Source organism: Hypanus sabinus, chromosome 16, assembly GCF_030144855.1.
Source record: "Hypanus sabinus isolate sHypSab1 chromosome 16, sHypSab1.hap1, whole genome shotgun sequence".
NCBI lineage: Eukaryota > Metazoa > Chordata > Chondrichthyes > Myliobatiformes > Dasyatidae > Hypanus > Hypanus sabinus.
Genome location: NC_082721.1, coordinates 11,992,833 through 12,014,421, shown reverse-complemented (window position 1 = coordinate 12,014,421; position 21,589 = coordinate 11,992,833).

The window sequence follows — 21,589 nt, the reverse complement described above, 5'->3', positions numbered from 1 at the left end:
CAATGATTCAGGAACAGCTTCTTCCCCTCTGCCATCTGAGTTCTAAATGGACATTGAACTCATAAAAACTATCTCACTATTTTATATTTCTAATTTTGCACTGCTTATTTAATTTAACTATTTAATACTTAACAGTAATTCACGGTTTATTTCTCCATGATTATGTACTGCATTGTACTACTGCAACAAGGTCAACAAATTTCTCAACAGATGCCGGTGATATTAAACCTGACTGATTGTTCCCTCTTCCATTGGGCAGAAGGTGGTGGTGGTTGTCCATCATGTCTGATGATGACAGGAATCTTATGTAGGAGAGGTTTTAAAGTGGAATAGTCTTTGTACAGGGACAGTTCCGCTCTTTCGACCTCTGAAGTCCAGGTCCAGTGGTACGAACAAGCGTCACAAACTGGGGTCTTCCTTGGTTGTATTGCATGATCATGACATCTTCTGTGCCTTGTCTTGCCCTTCGCTCTCCATGGGGCCTTGCAGAACTGCTTTCCTGGCTGTTGGATCTCACTGTAGATCTCATCTGCACAGTATGCCTAAGCTGACTTTGCATGCTGGGACAGGCATGTCCCAAGGTACGAAAGCGAGATATCACCAGGCTCAAGGGCAGACTCTATCCCACTGTTTTAAAACTACTGAACAATCCCCTACTATGACAAGATGGAGTCCTAGGCCTTACAATTTAACTCATTCTGGCCTTCAAACTTATTGACTGCCTCCATTCCATTATACTTTCTCTGTAACTGAAACACTTTATTCTGCATTCTGCTCTTGTTTTCCTTCATACTCCATTGGTCAACTGCTGTAATGAAATGATCTGTTTTGATGAACATAGAACATAGAAATCTACAGCACATTACAGGCCCTTCAGCCCACAATCTTGTGCCAACCATGTAACCTACTCTAGACACTGCCTAGAATTTCCCTAGTGCATAGCCCTCCATTTTTCTAAGCTCTTAAAAGACCCTATTGTATCCGTTTCCACCACCGCTGCTGGCAGTGCATTCCATGCACCCATCACTCTCTGTGTGAAAAAACTTACCCCTGACACATCCCCTCTGTACCTATTTCCAAGCATCCTAAAAATCTGCCCCCTTATGTCAGCCATTTCAGCCCTGGGAAAAAGCCTCTAGCTATCCACACAGTCATTGCCCCTCATCATCTTATATACCTCTATCAGGCCACCTTTCATCCTCCGTAGCTCCAAGGAGAAAAGACCACTCAGGCACACTCAACCTATTTTCATAAGGTACACCGTCCAATCCAGGCAACATCCTAGTAAATCTCCTCTGCACTCTTTCTATAGTATCCACATCCTTCCTGTAGTGAGGTGACCAGAACTGAACAATACTCCAAGTGAGGTCTGACCAAGGTCTTGCATAGCTGTAACATTACCTCAGAGCTCTTGAACTCAATCCCACAGGTGATGTATGTCAGCACACCATACACCTTCTTAACAACACTGCCAACCTGCACAGCAGCTTTGAAAGTCTTATCAACACTGACCCCAAGATCTCTCAGATCCTCCACACTGCCAAGAATTTTACCATTTATATTATATTCTGTCTTCAAATTGGACCTACCAAAATGAGCTACTTCACACCTATCTGGGTTGAAGTCCATCTGCCACTTCTTAGCCCATTTCTGCATACTATCAATGTCCCATGTAACCTCTGGCAACTCCCCCATTGGAAAATTGGAAAACAAGATCAAAATTGAGTTTATCACTATATGCATCTCCTGTACCTAATAAAGAGGCCATTGAGTTTATGTTCATTGTCTTATGATGCTGTAGCGCACCCATTTCAAGGTTTGACATGTTGTGCACTCAGAGATGCTCTTTTGCACACCACTGTTGTAACATGTGGTTATTTGAGTTACTGTCACCTCCTGTCACCTTGAATCAGTCTGGCCATTCTCTTCTGAGCTCTCTCATTGACAAGGCATTTTCACCGACAGAACTTCTGCTCACTGAATGTTTTTTGTTCTCTGTAACCTCTAAAGACTGCTGTGCATGAAAATCCCAGGAGATCACCAGTTTCTGAGATACTCAAATCACCCTGTCTGGCACCAACAATCATTCCACGGTCAAAGTCATTTAGATTATATTTCTTCCCCATTCTAATGTTTGGTCTGAAGAACAACTAGACCTCTTGACCATGTTGGCATGTTTTTGTGCATCTAGTTGCTCCCACATGATTGGCTGATTAAGTATTTATGTTAATGAGCAAGTGTACAGGTGCACCTAATAAAGTGGCCACTGAATGTATGCACGGGTCCATATCCATAATCTGCTCAGTCATTCATGCTATCCGCACACTGTCTTGTAGATGGACTCAGTTTGAACACTTCTGATTCTATGTCAGTAAATTAATGGGGTTAAAACCCACAGGAGCGCATATTTGAAGCAGACATTACTGATAGAGTACTCAATTGGATGAGATGCGAAACTGGGTGAGAGGTTCTAGCACTGTGGGTTAAATTCCACTTTCATCCAACACCACTAAAATAGATTTACTGTAGTTTATCCCTCTGCTGTTTGTGAATTCTTGCTACGTGCAATTTGGCTGCAATATTTTCTTGCAATACCACAGATATGGTATTCAAAAATAATTACAATGAAGCACTTTGGGATGAATTAAAGTGATGTAAGTGTTCTATAAATACGCTCTTTCCTGATCTCATTAGCAATTTAATCTTGTTTGTCTTGTTTCAGCATTTTATTGCTGGTTTATTGGATTCTCGTTTCCTGAATATATATTGGCATTGTCATATTACTGTAAAGAGTCTCAGGTGTGCATTAGGATGGAATTGCCACCATAACTTTGGAATAAAGAGTAATAATATACTATCCCAGGCTCTTTGCATCAATATGACCATGGCACTATGTTAGTAACTGTATGTAATAGCCAGTTATTCATTTGGAATCTACAAATGTTGTATTTGATTTGTTCCCTACTATTTGCTTCATTTAAATTTGGTACATTAAATTGGGGAATTACTATTGTAGCACCTCCACTCCATCAGCCAAACGCAGATGGGCAAACATTTTAATTTCCATTCCTGTTCCGATATGTCAGACCATGGCCTTTTCTTGTGCCAAGGTGAGGCCACCCTCGGTGGAGGAACAAGGTCTTATATTCCGTCCAGGTAGCCTCCAACCTGATGGCATGAATTTCGACTTCTCTGTGTGGTACTAAAAGATTTTCCCTCACCTTCCCCTCTTCTTCTGTTCCCCAATCTGACCTCTTACTGCTTCTCACCTGCCTCTCACCTCCTCTGGCTCCCCTCCTCTTTCAGTTTCTCCTGTGGTCCACTCTACTGTCCTATCAGATTCCTTCCTCTCCAATCCTTTACCTTCCTCACACACTTGATTTCACCTATCACCTTCCACTCCTCCCCCCCACCTTTTTATTCTGGCATCTTTCCCCTTTCCTTCTCAGTTGTGAAAAACAGTATTGGCCTGAAATGCTGAATATCTATTCATTTTCATAGATGCTGCCTGACCTGCTGAGTTCCTCCAGCATTTTCAATGAGTTGCTTTGGATTTCTTGCATCCGCAGACTTTCATGTGTTTATTATTGTTGCATGTTCTGAGGTATAGTGAAACTTTAATTTACTTAATTTTACATAGAGATAGAGTACAGAACATGCCTGTCCAGTCAGCAGGCTGTCAATTTTTGGTATTTCCTTGTGAATGTCACTTACGTGATGCTCTGTGCCTGTGATGTTGCTACAAGTAGGTTTACCATTGCACCTGTGCAGAAACATTATACAGCAGGTAGCAAGATATTTAGTCCAACGTAGATCGGGAGAGAATTCAAAATGCAGAGATGCAAAGAGACTTGGGAATCTTTGTGCAAAGTACCCTAAAGGTTAACCTGCAGGTTGAGTCGGTGATGAAGAAGGAAAATGCAATGTTGGCATTCATTTCTAGAGGTATAGAATATAAGAGCCAAGATGTGATGTTGATGCTCTATAAGGCACTCGTGAGACCACACTTCGAGTATTGTGTGCAGTTTTGGGCTCCTTATTTTAGAAAGGATATACAGTACTGACATTGGAGAGGGTTCAGAGAAGATTCACGAGAATTGTTCCAGGAATGAGAGGGTTACCGTATGAGGAACGTTTGTCAGCTCTTGGGCTGTATTCCCTGGCGTTCAGGAGAATGAGGGGGGATCTCATAGAAACATTCCAAATGTTAAAAGGCCTGAACAGGTTAGATAGAGCAAGGTTATTTCCCATGGGAGGGAATTCTAGGACAAGAGGGCACGACTTCAGGATTGAAGGACATCCTTTTAGAACTGAGATGCAGGGAAATTACTTTAGTCAGAGGGTGGTAAATCTGTGGAATTTGTTGATTTACTATCCCTCTCAACCCTATTCTTTTGCCTTCTTCCCATAACTTTTGATGGTCCATGACTAATCTACAACCTATCAATCTCTGCTTTAAATGTACCCAATGACTTGGCCTCCACAGCTGTCTGTGGCAATGAGTTCCACAGATTCACCACCTTATGGTGAAAGAAATTCATCTTCATATCCTTTCTAAAGGGATGTCCTTGTATTCTGAGGTTGTGCCCTGGAATCCCCTGCAATAAGAAACAGCCACTCCCATGTCCATTCTATCTAGGTCTTCACTATTCAATAGGTTTCAACAAAACCTCCCATCGTTCTTCTGCACTGCAGTGAGTACAAGCTGAGAACCATCAAACACTCCTCATATATTAATCTGTTCATACCTGGCATCATTCTTGTGAATCATTTTCAAAGCATTAGAGCTAATTGCCTCAACCACTTCTGATAGGAACAGGTTTCATATTCTGATGATAATAAGAAAAGAATTTGTCGGATAAGTCCAGAGTAATACACATTCACAAAATGCTGGAGGGACTCAGGAGCATCTGCAGAATGGAGTTGAATAAACAGTCAATGTTTCAGGCCCAGTTACTGTATGTTCCTGTGAATGCCAGGAGAAGAATGAATAAAATGAAGGACCTGGAAGGATTGATGAGAATGGGAAAAATCAATTTATGCATGAGTGAAGAAAGGTGGTGAAGAAAACTATTTAACCATCATGTATTTGGCAAAAACAGATGCCAAGTGCTGAGTGGTATTATACTAACAAGGGAAAGATCGAATATAATTCCGCAATGAAACAAAGTAACTTCAGAAAAGAACAAATGGCCAGAAAGGAGAAAGAAATAAGTGATTATAGTATAAACTCCAGAGACCCAATAAAGGGATAAACAAAATGGATGAGAGAAGGCTTCGTGGAGAATTTTCTCTTAATATTTGTTGGTCTGTGTCCCTCTATCCATCATATTGATTCAAATACTCTCCTTTATTATAATCTACTTACTATTGATTGAGATCCATAATGTTGGAAGTTTTATTACAAATGTGTGCTTATTGATCCATGCACATCCAACTTTTAAAGAAGTTTGCATGGCAACCAACACAGGAAAGTTACTGCCAATTTGAATTTAGCTAATAAAGGGAAAAGCTTCAATGAAGACCAGACCCGTGGCTATTATTTTATCACTTTTTAAGAAAAAGAAATTATTTGAAAATACAGAAAAAATGAAGAAGTTTGATTTTTGAAAGCTTGAAGAAACATGCAACAGTAGAAAAGCAGAGGGCTGCACTTATTAAAACTCAAGATGCTTCATGTAAATTTCAAGTTCAAGTTAGTGTCATATAACCATATACATATATAGAACTAAACGTAACATCGTTCCTCTGGGGCCAAGGTGCAAAGCACAGCACGTACAGTCACACACAGCACAAAAAATTAAGGTCCAGCACATACGGTACTGTGCAAAAGTTTTAGATACACACACACACACACACACACACACACACACACACACTCACACACACACACACACACACACACACACACACACACACACACACACACACACACACACACACCCTGAGTGCCTAAGACTTTTGCACAGTACTATATTTGTCGATGTGGGGCAGAGAACAAGTTTGTACATCTGGCAGGAGCAAAGGATGCTAGAAATGGCAAGGGTGGAGCACTGCAGGAATGTGGGAGAGGTAGCATGGATGTTGATACACCGAGCCCTGAGGCACCAGGTAAGGTCATTTGATTCCAAACAATTGTTTTATTGATCATTCCAAAATGTCTCTGGTGCTTCCCACTCCCTTCCCCTTTTCCAAACCATGATTCCCATCTCCTTTCCTCCTTCCCACTCTCAGTCCACAACAAAGAGCTGTATCAGAAGCAGGTTTATCATCACTCACATATGTCATGAATTTTTTTTGTTGCAGCAGTACAGTGCAATACATAAAATTACTACAGTATGGTGCAAAAGTCTTAGGCACCCTAGCTATATATATGTGTCTAAGACTTTTGCACAGTACTGTACAGTCACGAAATAATAGCACAAGTCCTGAGTGGCATGGCCTGAAGGATGACAGTTGACATAAGTGTGAGATGCATGTTCATTTGAATCAATGAAGAGATGCAGAAATGAATAATAAGTTACCGTTCATTTGTTCGTGTTTAGAAAAAACATTTACCTCATTATTGTCCTTCAGGAAGAAAATTTGCCTCATCTACTGTATGTTGGGTCTTACCAATGTAGAGGAGGCCACATCAGGAGCAGTGAATGCAGTAGATGATCCCAACAGGTTTGCAGGTGAAGTGTTGCCTCACCTGGAAAGACTGTTTGAAGCCCTGAATTGAGGTTAGTGGGGTGAATGGTCAGGTGTAGCACTTCTGCCACTTGTAGGGAGGTCCCAGGAGGAAGATTAGTGGGGAGGGACGAATGGACAAGGAAATCACAGGAAAGATGGGAGTGGGGGAGGGGAGGTAAAGATGTGTTTCATCATCGTCAGAGATCCTCGCCACCCAGGTCATGCTCTCTTCTCGCTGCTGCTCTCAGGTAGAAGATACAAGAGCCTCAAGACTCATCCCACCAGGTTCAAGAACACTTACAATCATCAGGCTCTTGAACAAAGGGATTACTAAACTCACTTGTCCCAACTATTGAGATGTTCCCACAACCAATGTCCTCACTTCAAAGACTCTTTATCTTGTTATTTCATGTTTTCATTATTTATTGCTATCTATTTATATTTGCATTTGCACAGTTTGGTATCTCCTGCACTCCAGTTGATCTTTCATTTATTCTGTTACAGATTTGCTGAGTTTACCCACAGGAAAATGAATCTCAGGGTTGTTTCCGGTGATTATATATGTACTTTGATAATAAAACTCACATTGAACTTTTGTTTGACGTGAGTGCTTGATTATTTGAATCAATGAAGAGTCTTGGAAACTTAGAAGTACAAAGTCAACATTCATTGGTTTGTGTTAAAAAAAAAAGTCCTTCAGGGAAGGAAATTTGCCATCCTTACCAGTCTCACTGATGTATTTGACACTGAACTGTTTCTTGTATTGGCCTAGAAAGCCAGTCATTCAAAGGGCAATTAAGGATAAATTATAGATGCTGGTCTAAGCTAGCTGTCTCCGTGACTTAACATCCGAACTGCAGCAGTCAGTTTATGCAGTGTATAGTCCCACAAGCAACAATTAATAATAACTAGTTTCCTTGCGTTTATTAATGTTGAAAGTAAGCGTGACAGTGATAATATAAAGAAATCCCCTTTCCTCCCAACAGTTCCATTCAACTGGGAGAGCAAAATGCTGTCTTGTTTTAAGATAATAGAAAATGATAGAGTCAGAAAATTGAGGATGTGCTGGAAAAAAAAAATCCAAAACCTGCAAGGAAATTACAGTCAGTGGACACTTCATTACGTACAACTGTACACGAGCTTGTTAATGCAAATATCTAATCAGTCAATCATGTGGCAGCTACTCAATGTGTAGAAGCATGCAGACATGGTCAAGAGGTTCAGCTGCTGCTCAGGTCAAACAGCAAAATGGGAAGAAAGGTGACCTAAGTAACTTTGACCATGGAATGATTGTTGGTGCCAGACAGGGTGGTTTGTGTATCTCAGAAACTGCTGATCTCCTGGGGTTTTCACACGGAACTGTCTCTAGAGCTTACAGAGATTGATTCAAAGAAAATACATCCAGTGAGTAACACACACAAAATGCTGGAGGAACTCAGCGGGCCAGGCAGCGCCTACGGGAAAAAGCACAGTTGACATTTCAGGCCGAGACCCTCTGGCAGGCCCGAAACGGCGGCTGTACTTTTTTCCATAGATGCTGCCTGGCCTGCTGAGCTCCTCCAGCATTTTGTGTGCGTTGCTTGGATTTCCAGCAGCTCCAGATTTTCTCTTGTTTGTGACTGAACATCCAGTGTGTGGCAGTTCTGTGGGCAAAACTGCCTTGTTACTGAGAGAGGTTAGAGGAGAAAAGCCAGATTGGTTCAAGCTGATGTAAAGGTGACAGTAACTCAAATAATCATGTTACAATAGTGGTGTGCAGAAGAGCATCTCTGATGCACAACGTATCGAACCTTGAAGTGGATGGGCTACAGCAGCAGAAGGTCATGAGCATACATTCAGTGGCCACTTTATTAGGTACAGCAGGTAACTAATATAGAAGCCATATAGTGCTTTTTCTCAAATTAGAAGAGGCTGAGATAGAAGATTAATAATGGGAAAAGACAACTAGGAAAGTTAAGTGTTAAAATATCTTTAATTAAAAACTGAAGCAAAGGAATAGCGGGCATAAATGGAGTGTGACTGCTACAGAGCTGCTGTCTCACAGCTCCAGTGGCCTGGATTCAATCCTGACCTTGGTTGCTGTCTATGTGGAGTTTGCATGATCTTTCTGTGACAAGTAGGTTAACACATTTCATGATGGATGCAAGTGATATTAAAACTGTTTCTCCTGGGTAAATTGTTAAACTTATTTGTTATAGTCACATGTACTGATGTATAGCGAAAAAGCTGTCTTGCACAGCACCCATTCAGATAATTTCTTTAGGGCAGTGCATTGAGGCAGTAGAAGATAAAGTAACCGAATATAAAATAAAATGTAGTGATTACAGAGAAAGTGCAGGATAGGTGGACAGTAAGCTGTAAGGCCATAACAAAGGTACTGCAGATTGTGCGGTCAAGCGTCCATCTTACTATATAAGGCTACCATTCATTAGTCTTTTAACAGCATGATAGAGGCCTGTTTGTATGCGCCCTCAGGTCTTTGTGTCTTCTGCCCAATGTGTGGGTGGGAGGGGGAGCAGGGAGAATGCCCAGCGTTGGTGGGGCCTTTGATCATGCTGGCCGCTTTACCGAGGAAACGAGAAGTGCGGACGGAGTCCGCGGTGGGGAGGTCGGTTCCCCCGAGGTGCTGAGCTGCGTCCGCAGTTCCCTGCAGGGGCAGAACAGTTGCCGTACCTCCGGATAGGGCGCATTCAAATCAAAATCAGAATCGAGTTTAATATCACCGGCAGATATTATGAAATGTGTCGCCTTTACAGCACCAGTACAAAGCAACGTGTGTTAATAGAGAAAACGGTGGATCACAACAGTTATATATAAATATTAAATAGTGCAAAAATAAAAATATAAAAAAGTAATGAGGTTGTGTTCATGGGTTCAATGCTCATTCAGGAATTGGATGGCAGAGGGGAAGAGGCTGTTCCTGAATCGTTGAGTGTGTGCCTTCAGACTTCTGTACCTCCTTCCTGATGGCACCGACAAGAACAGGGAACATCAATAAAAAGTGGCGAGTTTCAAAGAGGACATGTCAAATTCCTTTGGCCTCCTGAGGAAGTAGCGGCACTGGTGCACTACCTTGGTCGAGGTTGGACTAGACAGGCTTTTGGGGAGGGGTTTCCCGTGTACTCCGGGCTCCCACAGCCCCAAGGTGTGTGGGTTTGTTGGCTCATTAGCCTCGGTAAGTTGTCCCTAGTGGGCAGATGACCGGCAGTACCATGTGCCAGTTGATAGGAACGTGGGGATTGATCTAAATGGTTAATAGTTCACACCAGGGGTTCCCAACCTGGGTCCCAGAGACCCCTCGTTAATGGTAGGGGTCCATGGCATTTAAACAAGGTTGGGGACCCCTGGTTAACATTCATTTGGTGACTTGAAGGATCTATTTCCATCTCTGTGAATAAGCCCATAACAACCCGTTAAGGCCCTCAAAAAGGACATTAACATTATCACATTGACTGTAAAGACCAACGTTAAAACTTTCGACAGTTTTTTTCATGATAAAGGCCGAACATTTCATAAAATTCATTCTCCGTCGATTAACATTGCTTCGTTAAATTATAATCATCAGTAAATTGATAATCGTGAGGATTTAATAAAATAAGTTCTCAGTAATAATTAATTCCATTTAAATATTCCAAATCAGATCCGAGCGCGTTTCCTTTAACACGAGAAGCCTTTTCTCAGCCTTTTCTCTGCAGCCGCCCGACCGTCTATCTCTATCTACAGTAGCGAACTTCTGAATAGAAAAATATTCATTGAGGAAAATGTAGGAGCTGATGCGATGAATTATGTAAGTCCACGTTGCAAGACCACGAGGAGGGGGCGTTTGGGAGCGCGACTGGTTTCTCAGCTGGGCTGGCTACTCCCACAGCTCGGCTGGGACGAGATTTCCTCAAAATGACAAGTGCTTCCTTGCGCCAGAAGAAACCTTCATTGAAAAGAAAACTTAACCCGAACTGGAATTGATTAATAACATTTCCAAGTGTATAATGCCATAGTCACCATTCACATACCACTTCACCTACAAGATTCGCGTTCGGTTCGCAAGATAGTCGTTCGCCTTTGCAAAGGAGTCAAAATTCCGAAGATGGATTCCAATTTATCACTTTAAACCAAAACAAACCACAGGATTTACATAATTCTCAAGACTGTGACCTCCCTTCCGTTTTCTGATCATTGCAGCCCAGAGACCAGTTTAACCCTTTAGTAAAATAGGGTGGATTGTGTTTAGAGTTAAAGGCATTGTCTGTCATCCTACATTGCAGTGACCTAGCCACAACAATGATTTTCAAGGACATTTTAATGAACAAAACGCAGAAAAGCAGAGGCATTTATTAAGATGCCAAACCCTGGTTGATTTGTGTACTCGACATATGTATGAATCTAAATGTATGTGTGCTCGGAGATAGTTCTGTACGTTTCTATTGTAAATGGGGAAGATTTCAAGAGGGAAAGGACACGCACTCAATGCTACAGAAACAGCCTAGATTTCCTTGCATCCTTTTGTCGGTATGATTCCAGACAGCCCCGGACTGTAGGTGGGTAAGATCGATTCAATTCAGCGAGCATTCCTCCTTCCATCATCCCCGGCTCCTCCTACCGCCCTGGATCTCACTGCAGCCGTCGAATCGCGTCACATGACCGACCCAAACACCACGTTACCCTCCGAGTGGGTGTAACCGGGCGAGTTTCATTCATAAATTGCTCGGGTTTAAATCAAAATTAAGGAGCTGCAATTGGGTGCCTGTTAGTATCCCGTATGAACGACGCGATTGCAATTAGGTAAGTCGGTGATTGGCGGCGATACAGATAGCTTTAGTCAATCTTCTTTAAAAATAGAAAACCAAGATTTAAAAAAATATAGGAATTATAGTGATGTGGTTATTGTGTGGATGTTCCATTGATGTGTAATGACGGTGGACACTGCGCAGGAGACAAGGATATAAGTTGATTTACTGATTATAGAAATACAATCACGAGCCTTTAACGTGTTACTTGAAATAACGGTTATTCCTGTACGATCGAAAGACGAAAAAAAACAATTCTCAAACAAAAGCGCGCGTGCATGTTTGCAAATCGACGGTGTATATTTTGTGTAATTGCAGTCAAATCTCAAGTAATACGAAGTCACAAGCCCCGTTTTTACAAATATACGAGCAGTTCTTTCCAAAGCTCCAGCCATTGAGAAGTTTATCGTTCTCTCCGTCTCCCCGCGAATGATAATCGCCTGTCACCTGCCTTGCGAGTTTTACTGAATGGGTTATTAAGATGGTAAGAGAGTGGATTCCCTGTGACGTCCGTGTTGCAATCATTTTAAAGCAGCCCGAGTCTGTAAAAGCCCCTTTGAGAATTCTGCTTCTTTCTACGAGCAGAATGTCTTCAGAAGTGAAAGTAAGCATTGATTTTCCTGTACAGATCCACTATAAATGCAGTGACGCGGCTTAAAGTTAATGTTAGTTTAACTTTGTAACACCAGGGGCTGGTATTTATAACCATAATTTTAGTTCCCAGTTATTTAGGTGGATAATACTGACAACGAGAGTTGTCTTGCTAAAGGCTGTCAATAACAAAAAATGAAAGTTATTTTTTTCTCCCCTTGGCCAGTCTGTGGAAGCTTTAACTGCGGGAGGGAGGTGAATCGGTGGAATTCATTGCCACAGGCGGCTGGAGAGGCCAAGTGGTTGGGTATATTTAAAGCGGGGTGGGGGGTGATAAATTCTGGATTAGTAAATGCATCAAAGGTTAAGGGGAGAAGGCAGGAGGATGGGCTTGAGATAGTTCGGCCATGATAGAATGGAGGAGCATACTTGATGGGCCGAATGTGCTCTTTCGTGTTAACGATCTGAACCCAGTTAGAACGGGAGGCAAGGTTGCAAGGGTTAAATAAAGCGGAGAATTTCTCTCTGCACGCCCCCTTCCCCCATATAACCAAATGCGTCAACCGCATTCCCAAAGGGGTTTCGCCCGTGTAATATTTGCATTTCCTACATCACTACATCGTCCAGAGGGTCACCCACCTAGTCAATTACATTCCTCCCCACTCGTTCCCAATGGAAAATAGACTGAAACTGACAAAATTCCTTTCACCTCCGTAGTCTGAAAAACGTTAATTTTCTCACTTGCTTTAATCTATTTCTTTCCTATTGATTGAATAGTAAAATCTATTTCGCCAAAACAATTCGCAGCAACACTGAAATAAACTCAGCAAATAGCAAGAGACACATTTAGACGCTGTATTGATATCACTGCAATTTAAAAAAGTTGAAAGTTTTGAAGTAAATTTACCATCAAAGTGCACCGTATACAGCCCTGAAATTCATTTACTCGCGGGCATTCACCATAAATTCAAAGAAATGGGAAAAAACTAATATCGAGAACATGCTAGGAAGAGTTCTTGAAAGTGAGTCCATCGGCTGTGGGAACAGTTCGGTGATGGGGCAAGTGAACAGATGAAGGGTCTCGGTCCGAAACGTCGACTGTTGACTCTTTTCTATAGATGCTGTCTGGCCTGCTGAGTTCCTCCAGCTTCTTGTGTGTGTTGCCATCCTCATTCGCAAAACGCCGGCGAAACCCAGCAGGTCAGTCAGCGTCGGTGGAAAGGAGTAAACCACCGACGTTTCGGGTCCGAGACCCTTCTGGGGGTAATAACTGCTCCTGAAGCTCCTGTACCTTCCAGTGCGAATAGAGTATTGCCTGGATGGTCCGACAGCGCTCCGTGCAGATGTGCTCGATGGTGTAGAGGGATTTACCCGTAAAGGACTGAGTGGTGTAAACAAAATGCCTCGGTAGAAGTTGGTACATCAGATTGGTCATTGCCATTTAGGAGGGTTGACCATTGATAGCCACGAATGATGGCCATTTGTACTTTGCCTCCAATGCCAGATCATAACGTCATTTGGTGAAGTAACATCTATCTCCAATCATAATAAAGCTTCAGACCTCAGAATCAGGTTTGATATCACCGGCATATTTCGCGAAATTTGTTAACTTTATACCAGCAGTACAATGCAATGCATAATAATATAGGGGAAAAAGTGAATTACAGTAGGTATGTATGTGTATATCAAATAGTAAAAATTCTATTTTAAAGCAAAGTTTAAAAACAAAAAGCAGTGAGGTATTATTCATGGGTTCAATACTCATTCGGAAATCGGATGGCAGAGGGGAAGAAGCTGTTCCTAAATCGTTGAGCGTGTGCCTTCAGGCTTCTGTACCTCCTTCCTGATGGTAACAGTGAGAAGAGGGCATGTTCTTGTCCAATTCAGAACGAAATCAATCATTATTTCCAAAGTAGATTCAATAATTTCAATAACTTCCACCACCTCCAACTGGATCACACCATCAAATGCATCTCCCCCCCCCCCCCCACTTTCTGCTTTCCGCAGGGATCGCTCCCTCCGTGACTCCCTTGCCCACTGGTCCCTCCCCACTGATCTCCCTCCTGGAACACGTGATACACCTGCCTCTACAACTCCTCCCTCACTACCGTCCAGGATCCCACACTGTCCTTCCAGGTGAAGCGACACTTTGCCTGCGAGTCTGTTGGGGTCATGTGCTGTGTTCGGTGCTCCCACCGGGCCACCGGGAGACCGCTTCGCCGAGCATCTGCCCTCCGTCCGCCAGAACAGCCGGGATCTCCCAGTGGCCGCCCATTTTAATTCTATTTCCCATTCCCATATGTCCATCCACTGTCGTGATAAGGCCATACTTAGGTTGCAGGAACAGCACCTTGTATTCCGTTTGGGTAGCCTCCAACTTGATGGCATGAACATGGACTTCTCAAACTTACAGTAATGCCTCTTCCTTCCCCCCTCCATTTCCCATCCCCTTTTCCCTCTCTCATTATCTCCTTGCCCGCCCATCGCCTCCTTTTGCTGCCCCCCCCTTTTCTTTCTTCAATGGCCTTCTACCTCTTCCACCAATCAACTTCCCAGCTCTTTGCTTCATCCCTCCCCCTCCAAGTTTCACCTATCGCCTGGTGGTTCTCTCTCCCCTCCTCCCACCTTTCAAATCTTCTTCTCGCTTTTTTTTACTCTCTCGCTGAAAGATTTCGGCCCGAAAAGTCGTCTGTGTTTTCTTTTTCCATAGATGCTGCCTGGCGTGCCGTGATCCTCTAGCATTTTGTGCGTGTTGTTCGGATTTCCAGCATCTACAGATTTTCTCTTGTTAATAATTTCAGTATAGTGTGTGTATATATGCATAGCGCCCAATACACAATATAGTTGAGTTTTAATCTGCACTTTTGCAGTTTTCGTCATGAAAAATAACATGCGATAAATAGTTCCGCAAAATGTTCAAGGACTTGAGTCCCCAAAATAGTATTTGCATTTGAGTCATCAAGATGAACAACGCTGGTGATTCATTCTGTTCAGATACAACGTTCCATTTTAAAACGAGGACCACGTTTCTTTGTCTTATTTAGAATCTTCCGCTCCAACCTGTCCGATTACTCTTATCAACCAACTATGTTTTCATGCCTGGTTAGTTTACAAACCGCTTAAACTCAGCACTATGTCATTGCTGGTTCTGGCCGCTCGATGGCGATACAAAATGTGTTTCCAGATATCAGCAGATGTTTTTGAAAAATATTTTCATTCAAGTGTACTGTTATACTCCCCTCCCTCCCTTTTATTAATTGAGATCTGGAACTTTCAAATTAACAATGGGAATAAAACGTCATAGATGAGTTGAATTTGTCCTTTAAAGACTCCACTAAAGTTTTCTTTTAAACAAAGACTAGAGCCTTTCCCAGGACTTGTGTGACGTTGATCAGTAGAAATGTCAAGCTTCCAGTGAACTTAGATTGTACCATTTTCAGTTAGTGCAATGGTCTCATTCCTCAGATTATAGAGGCGCCACTCAAACAGTTCTGTTCGTCTATGTCTTGTAGACTGCATGGTTGTCTATATAAACGAGCGGAATTGAGAGGAAAACGTAAATTTAATGCTGATTGTTTTTAACGCAGCATGAAATAAAGGTAAGAAAGGAAATTATTGCCTTGGTGGTTCCCAATCTGGCAGCATTTCCTGTGTTTATTTTCATTAGTGAACCTCCATGACTTTATCCCTATCACTGTACCTGCAATGTGCCCTCTACCTTAATGCTCCTCCAATTCTGCCCTTTTGACTCGACGTTCTTTAATTTCATCATCCCAGCATCGGCAATCGTACTTTCAAATGTTTTGGTTCGAACTCCAGATTGTTCCCTGTTGTGTATTTAATATAATTAGTACTATTTGAGTACAACTATAAATGAATTGCTTGATTAAGCTTTCTTGATCTTTTAAATAATTCACTGTGGTTATATGTACGAAGTACGTGATGGTGTACGTCATCAGGCAGACACGTCATACGTACTTAAAGTCCAAACGAAGTTTGATTCGCATTACAGGTTCCCGGTTTTTCTTCCAATTGGTCTTTTAATGTTTCGGAGTTAATGGAGCATAACACTCCCCACCGAGTTTTCTCTCGAGATCTTCAGTTTACAAAGTTTGACCATCTTTCCTTTGGTTAATGTGCCTCAGTATCCAATTTAAGTGAAAAATTGGATAGTTTTATTCGTCACACGTACGCCGAAACATACGGTGAAGTGCGGTGTTTGTGTCAAAGCCATGCTTCTGGCTCCAACGTAGCATGCAATGGCATCAGCACCGGACTGAGAGGCGAATGTTCGTATCTGGTCGACTCCTTGAGCGTCGAGCTAGCAACTCAGCCTTGTTTTTTTTTTAAAAAAAGACAGAAAATGCCATGGAAGTGGCAGAAATACTACCGGATGCGCCGCAAATGCCAAAAGGAGCAGCATCTACTGTAGCTAACCGTACTCTTTGGAATGTGGAAGGTAACGGGAGCGTCCGGAGGGGGAAACACGCAATCACGGAGAGAGCGTTACAGTCAACGCGGGAATCGACCCACGACCAATAACGTTGCAATACTAACCGCTATGCTACCTGTGGTGAACTACATATACCTGTCTGGACAGGCCCCCCCTCCCCCTCTGACTGCTCCTGCGGCTCCTCCCACTGACCCCAGACCCCGGTATAAAGGCGATTGGAGGCACAGACCCTTCCTCAGTCTCCAGGATGTACTGTGATGGTCATTTGCTGCCTGTGCTTTCTTCCAGCCAATAAAAGCCTACCTTAACCTACCTCTCAAGAGTTATTGATGGTGCATCACTACCATGTTAGTAAACTTTGCCGAATAAAACATTTTCTCTATTATGGAAGGAAAGCAACCACTTGCTGGGTCTGGCCTGTATGTGTATGTTCCATTTTTATCGCAAGTTCGAGGACAGTAGGACAAATGACAGCATTGTCTATTTCAAGTTTAATGTCACCAAACTACATGGATACCAGCAAATGAAACAACGTCCCTCTGGCCCACAGTGCCCACACAACATATCACACACAGCACATCAACCAAAATATTACCATAAGTAATTTAGTTAAGTCGTTGATCCATGGCTGAAGGAGGGTTGTAGTTGGGAGCTGAATGGCCCAACTACAAGCATCTGAGGGATAAGAAGGCCGGCAGAGCAGTGGTGTGGCTCTGCTGGTAAAGAAGAGCAAGTCAGTAGAAAAATGTGACATAGGATTGGAAGACGTTGAATCCTTGTGGGCTGTGTTAAGAGACTGCAAGAGTCAAAGGTCCCTATGGCAGCTATATCCAAGCCTCCCAACAGCAGCAGGGAGGTGGACCACAGATTACAACAGAAAATAGAAAAGGTGTGTCAAAAGGGCAATGCTATGATAGTCATGGGAGATTTCAACATGCAGGTTGATTGGGGGAAAATCAGGTTGGAAATGGATCCCGGGAGAGTGGGTTTGCCTACCAGATGGATTTTTACAGCAGCTTGTTGTGGAGCCTATTAGGGATCAGCTATACTACACTGGGTGCTAGTAATGAACTGGAGGTGATTAGGGAGCTTAAGGTAAAAGAACCCTTAGGAGACAGTGATTGCAATATGATTGAGTTCAACTTGAAATCTGATGGGGAGAAAGTAAAGTCTGACATAGCAGTATTTCAGTGGAGTAAGGGAAATTACAGTGGTGTGAGAGAGGAGCTGGCTTAAGTACATTGGAAGGAGATGTTAGTAGGGATGACAGAGCAGTGATGACATGAGTTTCTGGAGAAAATGAGTAAGGTGTAGGATAAACGAATTCCAAGAACAAAGAAACATTCAAATAGCAAAATAGTACAACCCAACTGACAAGGGAAGTCCAAACTAATGTAAAAGCAAAAGAGCGGGCATACAACAAAGCAAAAATGAGTGGGAAGACAGGATTGAAAAGCTGTTAAAACTGTACAGAGAACAGCTAAAAGAATCATTATTAGGAGGGAAAAGATGAAATATGAAAGCAAGATAGAAAATAATATAAAAATGGACAGTTAAAGCTTTTTCAGGTATGTAAAAATAAAAGAGAGAGATGAGAGTGGATATAAGACCGCTAGAAAATGCGGCTGTATAAATAATAATGGGCCAAGGAGATGGCAGATGAATTAAATGAGTATTTTGCAGCAGTCTTCACTGGAAGACACTAGCAGTATGCCAGATGTTGAAGGGTATGAGGGAAGAGAAATGAGTGCAATTACTATTCCGAGGGAGAAGGTGCTCAAAAAGCTGAAAGATTTGAGGTTACATAATTCACTCAGGCCAGATGAACTACACTCTAGGGTTCTGAAAGAGGTAGCAGTAGAGATTGTTTTAAAGGTACAGTTAATGTCAGAGAAATGTATACAATATACATCCTGAAATGCTTTTTCTTTGCAACCACCCACAAAAAAACAGAGGAGTACCCCCAAAGAATAAATGACAGTCAAATGTTAGAACCCCAAATCCCCCCTCCCCCACTGGCCAAAAAAAAAACATCGGCACCTGCCACTGAGCACTCAAGCATGAGCAAGGCAACAGCAAAGACACAGACTTGCAGTACTCCAAAGACTACTATTCTCCCAGTATTTGATATGCCATAGGTTCTCTCTCTCCGTAATAAGGAAAAACAGGGGTGTCCCCATGGAGGCATTGGTAATGACCTTTCCAAAATCATTGGCCTCTGGCATGGTGCCAGAGGACTGGAAAATTGCAAATGTCACTACTTTTTGATATATAAAAGGAAGAAGGCGGCAGGAAGTAAATTATAGACCAGTTAGCTTGACCTCAGTCGTTGGGATGTGTTAGAGTCAACTGCTAATTTTGAGATTATGGAGTACTTTGTGACACAGGACAAAATAGGATAAAGTCAACAAGGTTTACTTAAGGGAAAATGTTGCCTGATGAACCTGTTGGTATTCTTTGAGCTGATTACAAGTAGGATAGATGAAGGGGACGCAGTGGATGTTGTAGATTTGGATTTTCAGAAGGCCTTTGACAAGGTGCCACACATGGGGCTGCTTACCGATTTAAGACCCCGTGGTATCAAGGAAAGTTACTGGTATGGTTAGAGCTTTGGCTGATTGGTAGGAGGCAGTGAGAGGAAATAAAAGGATCCTTTTCCAGTTGGCTGCCAGTGACAAATAGTGTTCCGTGGGGGTTGGTGTTGGGACAGTTTTTAATGCTGTATATCAATGATTTACAGTAGATGATGGAATAGATGGCTTTGTTGTTACGTTTGCAGGTGATATGCAGATTGCTGGAGGGACAGATAGTATTGAGGAAACAGGTGGGCTGCAGAAGGAGTTGGAAAGATTCAGAGAATGGGCAAGAAATTGGCAAATGAAATACAATATTGTAAAATGCATGGTCATGCACTTAGGTAGCAGAAATAGTTGGGGAAAAAATCCAAAAATCTGAGATGCAGAGGAACTTGGGAGTCCTTGTGCAGAGCACCCTAAAGGTTAACTTGCAGGTTGAGTCAGAGGAAGGCAAATGCAATGCTAGTATTCATTCATTTCAAGAGGTCTAGAATACAAGAGCAGGGATGTGATGTTGAGGCTTTATAAGGCACTAGTGAGGCCTCACCTTGAGTATTATGAACAATTTTGGGCTCCTCATCTAGGAAAAAAAAGTTTTTGCATTGGAGAGGGTTCAGAGGAGGTGCACAAGTATGATTCTGGGAACGAAAGGGTTATCACATGACAAATCTTTGATGGCCCTGGGTCAGTACTCGTTGGAATTTAGAAGGATTGGTGGGGGGGGGGGGGTTCTCATTGAAACCTTTTGAATGTTGAAAGGTTAGACAGAGTAGATGTGGAAAAAATGTTTCCCGTGGTGGGGGAGTCTAGGACAAGAGGGCACAGCCTTGGGATAGAGGAGTGTCCATTTTAAACAGATATGGAGAAATTTCTTTAGCTAGAGGGTGGTGAATTTGTGGAATTTATTACCACATGCAGTTGTGGAGGCCAGGTCATTGGGTGTATTTAAGGCAGAGCTTGATTGGTTCTTTATTGAACATGGTAACAAAACTTACAGGAAGGAGGCTGGGCGGTGGGGCTGGGAAGGGGAAAAAGGATCAGCCATGATTGAATTGGGGCGCACACTCGATAGGCCAAATGGCCTAATTCTGCTCCTATGTCTTAATAAAATATAAGTCAAATATATATAATACAAAATATAATTCAGATATAATTCAAATAAAATATAATTCAGAGCATGAGCAGTCCACAGCTCTAGTAAACAGTAAACAGCTCTCTGTCCTAATGATTAGACATTGGTGGTGGCAGGGTATCGTTAGTCTCAGCCTGGGGGAAGAAGTTGTTACCTAGTCTAGTTCTGATACTTCTGTACCTTCTTACTGGCTGTAGTGAGTCAAAGAGATTATAGGATGAGTAATTGGAATCCTCAGCAACGCTTTGGGCCTTTCTTATACAATACTCCTGGCGAATGTCACAAATGGTGGAGGTTGGAGGGGAGGGAGACCCCTGTGATCCTCCAAATGGTTATCACAAATAAATAAAATGCCACGAATATGAAGAAAAACAATACTAATTATTTCTGTTTACAGGATTCGGTCCTTGGAAAATATACTAAGAGTAACTTTTTCCTTTATATTAATTCTAGCATAGTTTTTAAAATCTGCTGAATTTCAAACCTGATTAATTATCTGATCTATCTTGTTGACGGCTAGGAAAGACAGAAGCTCTAATTGTTTCTGATTTTGTGAATTCTAATTGGTAAGGTGAAGGAGAAAGTGAGCAGCTGACAAGCAGAATATCTTTTCCTACTCTAATTTGTTTTGTAATTATTTTTGTTTAAATAAATATGGCTGATATGCATCTTGAGACCAGTCAAAGTGGGGAACTAAAGGCACTAGTCATTAGGAGCATTAGTCATTGTAAAAAGTTAGATTCTATTAATGAAGAAGTAATAACTGGACACCTGGAAAATCAATATGAAAACACAAGCGACTCCGCAGATTCTGGAAATCCAGAGTAACACACACAAAATGGTGGAGGAACTCAGCAGATCAGAAAGCATCTGAGGCCTCCGTCTGTTGGGGACAAGCATGGAGGTTGAGTCCTACTGTGTAGATACACCAGCCTGGGCAGTACAATATGGAGAGCAAGCTACTGCCCACGTAGCAGGCTCTCCCTCTCCATGCAGCTGATAAACCCAAGGGAACGACAGAGACCAACATAGTTTGTCCTCAGCGGCATTGCAGAAGTTACCAATCAGTGTTGAATTCAATGTAGGACTGCCTATAGGACTCCAGCTCCAGAGTTCTCCCTTGGGGTTTCCTCCTGAAGCTTTCCCATGAATGGTTATAGCCACAAGGCAGTGGAGGTTTGAGAACAGGCTTTTCCTTCTAGATGAGCTGCCAACCATGGCTGATGAGCCCAATCTGCACACGGTTTTAAGGTGCCAGAAACCCGCCTTTGCCCCTTTTCCTGCCAGTAGAAATGGTTCTGCTGGGCTTAGTAGCTAAGCCACATGTGAAGGTTGTTGGAGGCTATTTGAGGCACACAGCATTGGGAGAATTTAATAG